We start from the raw sequence: 6,648 nt of genomic DNA on the forward strand, positions 1-6,648 counted from the left end.
AATAGGGGAAGTGAGGGGGGAGTTGAGGAGGATAGGTTATGTAAAAAATCTGTATACTTCCTGCTTAATTCTTTTGTAAAACTAAAAAAACTCTAAAAATAAAAAAAAAAAATTTTAATTTAAAAAAGATTCTCTCTCTCTCTCCCAGGGGCGCCTGGGAGGCTTAGTCAGTTGAGTGTCCGACTTTGCCTCAGGTTATGGTCTCCTGGTTCATGAGTTCGAGCCCCACATTGGGCTTGCTGCTGTCAGCCTGTCAGTGCAGAGCCCACTTGGGATCCTCTGTTCCCCTCTCTCTGCTCCTCCTCCACTTGTGCTCTCTCAAAAATAAATAAACATTAAAAAAAAAAAAAAAGATTCTCTCTATCTCAGGGTGCCTAGGTGGCTCAGTCAGTTAAGCACTGACTCTTGATTTCAGCTCAGGTCATGATCTCACAGTTTGTGAGTTTGAGCCCCCCATCGGGCTGTCCCCTTCACTCTGCCCCTCACCCACTTGTATTCTCTTTTTCTCAAAATAAACATTAAAAAAAAAATGCCCCCCATCTCTCTCTCTCCCACTCTCTCTCTTCCTCTGCCCCTCCTGGGATTCTCTCTGTCTCTCTGCCCCTTGCTCACTTTCGCCCCCTACCCTCAAAAAAAAAAAAAAAAAAAAAAAAAAAGACTATTCATCCTGGGGGGAGGGGACGCTACCTAGGAGAGTAAGGGGGATGCATGTATCCATTGATTCTCTCCTTTCCCTTGGTCAAAGGCTCACCTCAAGGAGCATTAACCCCTCATACCTTCTAGGTGCACCATGCCAGGTGAGAGAGAGCATGTCCCTATGCTCTTCCATGCTTTGGCATCTTCCCCTTCTCAGGGGAGAAGGCAGGGGATGGACAGGGCAAGCCTGAGGCTAGGCATTATCAGATTGTAATTGTGTAGACCTGGTGAGTGCCCACAGAGAACTGTTCACTACAGAGCTGGCTGTATAAGGAGAAGTAAGGCCAAGAGGATTTGTAATGAGACATAAGAGGTGTCCAATACAGTGAAGTTAAAAAAAAAAAAAAAAAAAGGGAGAGCCAGGAGGTTGAGAAAAATAATAGGTAAGAGGGAGGTAACTAGAATTAAAGCATTATGAAGTTCTGGAGGAGAGTATAATAATTAACGTTACACTCTATAAGTATGCATATTAAAACTTTAAAAAAATATTGTTTATTGAAGTATAATTAACATACAATTTAAAATTTTTAATTAAAAATTGAGGTGTAATTGACATAAAACATTATATTAGTTTCAGGTGCACAGTATAATGATTTGATATTTGTACACATTGTGAAATGATCACACAATAAGTCTAGTTAACATTTGTTACCTTATGTAATCACAAAAAATCATTTATTTTCTTGTGATGAGAACTTTTAAGGTTTACTTTTAGCAACTTTCTTTCTTTGTTTTGAGAGAGAGAGAGAGTACATGCAAGCAGAGGAGGGACAGCTGGAGAGGGAGAGAGAGAATCTCAAGCAGGCTGCACACCCAGCGTAGAGCCTGATGCTGGGCTTGATCTCATAACCGTGAGATCATGATCTGAGCTGAAGAAATCGAGAGTCCCACACTTAACCAACTGAGCCACCCAGGCACCTCCCCTACTTTTTTAAGTAGGCTTCACACCCAGCATGGAGCCCAAGTCAGGGCTTGAACTCACGATTGTGAGATCAAGACCTGGGCTGAGATCAAGAGTTGGATGTTTAACCAACTGAACCACCCAGGTGGCTTCCTCTCTTAACAACTTTCAAATATGCAGTACATATTATTAACTATAGTCAGCATGCTATGCATTACATCCCATGACTTATTTATTTTATAATTGGAAATTTGTACATTTTAACACCCTTCATCCTTCTCTCCCACCCCCCCCCCCCATCGCCACCTTTGGCAATCACCAGTCTGTTCTCTGTATCTATCAGCCTGTTTGTATTTTAGATTCCACATATAAGTGAGATCATATGGTATTTGTCTTTCTCTGACTTATTTCACTTAGCATAATACCCTCCAATTCCATCCATGTCATCATAAATGGCAGGATTTCCTTCTTTTTTACAGCTGAATTATATATATATGTATATATACAGAAATTCCAAATATATATATATACATATATATATACATATATATATATATACATATATATATACATACATACACACACATATATTTGGAATTTGGAATTTCTGGATCACATGGATCATGTGGTAGTCCTATTTTAAGAATTGTTTAAACAAGTAAAATGCATATATTTCCAATCAGTAGGAGGAAAAATGAGAAAAAACTCAATCCAAACAAAAAGGCAAGAAAGAAAAATAAATCATAGAAAAAATCTGGACAAAGAGAAAGCACAAATTAAATGGTAGAAATAAATCCAACAGTGTTAGTAATTACAATACAAATGGACTGAACTTTCCAAGTAAAAGACAAAGATTATTGGGCTAGATTTAAAAAACAAAATCCAGGGGCCGCCTGGCTGGCTCGGTCAGTTAAGCGTCCAACTTTGGCTCAGATCATGATCTTGCAGTTCATGAGTTTGAGTCCCACGTTGGGCTCTGTGCTGACAGCTCAGTAAACATAAAATAAAAAACAAAATCCAAAAAATAAAAAATAAAAAACAAGGTCCAATGATATGGTGTTTAACAAATATTAAGTAGAGATAGACATAAAACATAATAATAGAGGAAGGCTGAAAGTCAAATGCTTTAAAAAAAGAAAAGAAAAAAAGAAGCTGATGCTACTGTATCAATTTCAGACAAAATAACCTTAAAGCAAAAGTATTATTAGACAAAAAGTGGGTCAATTAATGTCAGAGGATTCAAGGACAATTCCAAATTTCTATGCATCTAATAACATAGCATCAAAATATGTAAAACGAAAACTGATGAAAACAAAGAGGAATAGAAAAACCTGCCAACAAACTGGAAGTTGACAACATGCATCTCTCAGTAATTGACTGATCAAGTAAACCAAAAAAACCAGTAAGGTTAGAGAAGACTTGAATAGCACAGATCACAGGCTTTATTGGTTTTGTTTATGTGCTTGTTGTTTAACAAATATTCATATGGAGTTTATTATGTAGCAAGTGCTATTCTATTTCTGTTTTAATGTTTATTTATTTTGGGGGCACCTGGGTGGCTCAGTTGGTTGGGTGTCTGACTTTGGCTCAGGTCATGATCTCCTGGTCCGTGGGTTCGAGCCCCACATCAGGCTCTATGCTGACAGCTCAGAGCCTGGAGACTGCTTCAGATTTTCTGTGTGTCCTTCTCTCTCTGTCCCTCCCCCACTTGCACTTTGTCTCTCTGTCTCAAAAATAAACAAACATTAAAATTTTTTAAAAAATGTTTATTTTTGAGAAAGTCAGTAAGAGAAAGGGGTAAGGGCAAAGAGAGGGGATACAGAGAGGGGATACAGAGATACAGAGATCTCACAAACTGTGAGATCATGACCTGAGCTGAAGTCGGACACTTAACCAACTGAGCCACCCAGGTGCCCTGCAAGTGCTAGTCTAAAGAAGTTTTGTCAAGAATTGGAAAGAAAGGGCTCTGGTCTGAGTACCTTCCAGAGTCAAGGTGGTGTCATTAATCACGTCAGCTAAATTCAAGGACAAATTTTATAGCATTTTTTCTAATAGGACAACTCCCATCATGAAGATAACTCCCCACGTAGTGCCACACAAATAACAAGCTAATTATCTCCCAGTAATAAAAGACAGGCTCATTTTGAAGAGGTCTCTACAGTTGTCTAAGAGCCACATGATCTACTAGTCATGTTCTCATGGTCTCTTATTACTCACCCCAAAGTACATACAAGTCACTATGATTTGGGGATACAGGCAAGTTAATGCCTGGCTTCCATGTATCAAAAGTATTCATGGTGCTTCTGGAAAAAAAAAAAAGCATGGTTTATAATTGTTGGGTCCCCCTAGTAGGACCCTACATCAGTCAGGGGTACAGGCTGACAGTATCTCCAATGTGACCTCCCAGCAGGATTGTAATCCTTACAATCCTTACAATCCTTACAAGGGTTCATAGTGTTGTTCAAAGAATTGAGTCTAATCCTTGTTTTTGGAGGGACTGCTAGAAGGCAGTCAGTTCACCCTCCTCTACCTGTCCACACCACCAGCCAAGTGGCATTCATCAATCCATCCAATGGAATGACTGATCAATGGCTGCAGGAATGATGGTGAAATCCGGAGGTGCTGATGGGTGTTTCATGTGGAAGGGGAAGAAGCTAGGACCGGCGCCTGCTCTTTCCCATAGACCCTAGCTAAGATTAAAGAGAAAGGTGATCAAATGGCGGTCAGAGCTATCTTGCAGAGGAAGGCCGACTCAGCAGTCAGTTCAATGTCAAGGGCTTGTGACAGGTGGAGAGAAGCAAGGTGCTTTCCTTTGCGGGGAAGTTCCAGAGGCAGTTCTGACAGACAAAGATCATTAAGGTCTCACCCTCTCCCATGCCTTCTCAGGGACTGAAGTGGTCTTTCCCTGGCAAGTAATTCATTATTCTCTCTCCACTGTTTCCCATTCCAGTAACTGTAAACTTACTATTTGTCACACCAAGACCATTTGTCCAGAACGATCAGGTACAAGAGGGACAAGGGTAATTTTATAAAATTTAATTGTTTGTGTTCCTAGTGCTGGGTAATTTATTTCACAGCAACTCAGGACAAAAGAAACACCTAACAATCCCATTATTAGTTTGTGAGGTCCCAGTATCTTAACACATATTTATGTTGTCATAGCTTGTAACCATTTGAAAAAATAATACATGTAAATTGGAAGAAAAATAATACTTTAATTCTATTTTTAAGTAACCATAATTATTTGCTAATGGGATGTTCTGAGTGCTGTACAAGTTCTCAGACCTTGGAGTCAGATTGGACACCACCATATTCATTGCTTGTTCCACACTGATATTCACACGGTACATGCTTTTTAATCACAGCAACGGCAGGAAACCCAACTTTGCAAAGATATGACATTATTAAAAGGATAATACTCTAATGCTGGAGCCATGATCTACCTTGTACTAGCAGTTCACAGTCTCCTACAGATGTCGAGGGTGCTTCTCTTGAACATTTAAAATAGTCTGTGGTGTCCCATGGGCTTACTGCTGCAGCACCCTGGAGAGCCTCCTGATACAGTTTGGGAACTGTGGGTCTAACACAAAATCATTTACTTTTAGGCACAAAATTCTTGGGGGAGGGATTCAGATTGTCACATTTAATATTCCTTACTAGTTAACAAACTAGTTAATGTTAACAAACCATATAACAAGTTAATATTTTAAAAACTTAATCAGCATTAAATTTGAATCCCCAAGGCCCCCTTTTAGCTGGGCAGCCACCAGAGGGTGAAGCTACCAGGTCTTCCAGGGTTGCCTTCAAGAGGAAGAAACATCACATGCATAAGAGAATCTCAAATTCTCAAAGTAGACCTATGTAACACCCCACCAGTGGTTAAGAAGAAACGATTGCTTTCTAAAACAGTCAAATTTAGTGACCACACTGCCTAACTAACATGCCTGAATCAGGAGGGGGTGATGGAGGTAGGGTCAGAAATCGTTTTGAGTTGATTTTTGAAGAATCCACTCCAATGCTCAACAATCGCAGATGCCTGTGGATGGTGGATGGTACAGAAGGTCCATCAATAAATACCTTGAGTGGCTTGAGCGCTCACTGCGATCAAAGGTACATCATGGTCAGACTGCAAATGTCTGGAAAGCCAGAAATATAACAAATATCAATTTCAAGTGTTACAATGGTCTAGCCAGAGTCAACTGATTGGACTCAGCACTGCAGCAACATTGCAACCTAAAAAAATTACCAACAGTGGTAAGCTACCACCGGTAGCCCCAGGAAGGGGGTCAAGTGTTCGATGGTCTCAACTCTCTCACCCTGTGCAATGGGCGTTCCTCACGGAGAGACAAACAGTTCAACTTTTATTATGAGTCACAGGCCTGGCATACAGTAATAGCTGGTGCATCTGAGTCCTTTACTCAGTGCCCAGTTTACGCTGGTGGGTATGCTGTGTGTCTGATTTAATGATGGGTCTACACAGCAAAGGTGACTGGGTGGTGCAGGCTCAACCTGCAGCTTGACTCCAGTCGGTCTCAAAGAATGGACCCTCACCATGGGCACTTACATGAATGATCCAAAAATTTCCATCATCAGCCATGATTTATTTCCATGGTTCATGGCCCCAAAGAGGGAAGTCTTTAATCTGCCAGTCTGTAGTTTTCCAAGTGGCAGACCAAACAGCTAGGCCAGTGTTAACAGCCCAAGAGTCAGTAAAAATGTAACAATGTTCATCAAGGAGTACTGGCTGGAGTTGTGAGGACAGCTTTGAGTTCTGCCCTCTGAGAGGAGTGACCACATCTGTTTTCCATTCCACGTAGCTGGCACCGGTGCCGACCAGCCACAGCAGTCCAGTGGACATCATGGGTTTCAGCATAGCCAAACCATCAGTGAACCACGCCCAGGCATTTAGGAGAGCCTCTGTGGATTGAGAGCCCCACTGAGCAAATGGCTTTGCTTTAGCTATGGAGTGGAAGATAACATTTCCCCCAAAGGGATAGATGCCTTTTCTTCATGTAAAGCTGAAAATGCCATTGAGGCCAGGCAGCTGCAGA

Source organism: Panthera leo, chromosome B1, assembly GCF_018350215.1.
Source record: "Panthera leo isolate Ple1 chromosome B1, P.leo_Ple1_pat1.1, whole genome shotgun sequence".
In the NCBI taxonomy this organism is placed as follows: domain Eukaryota; kingdom Metazoa; phylum Chordata; class Mammalia; order Carnivora; family Felidae; genus Panthera; species Panthera leo.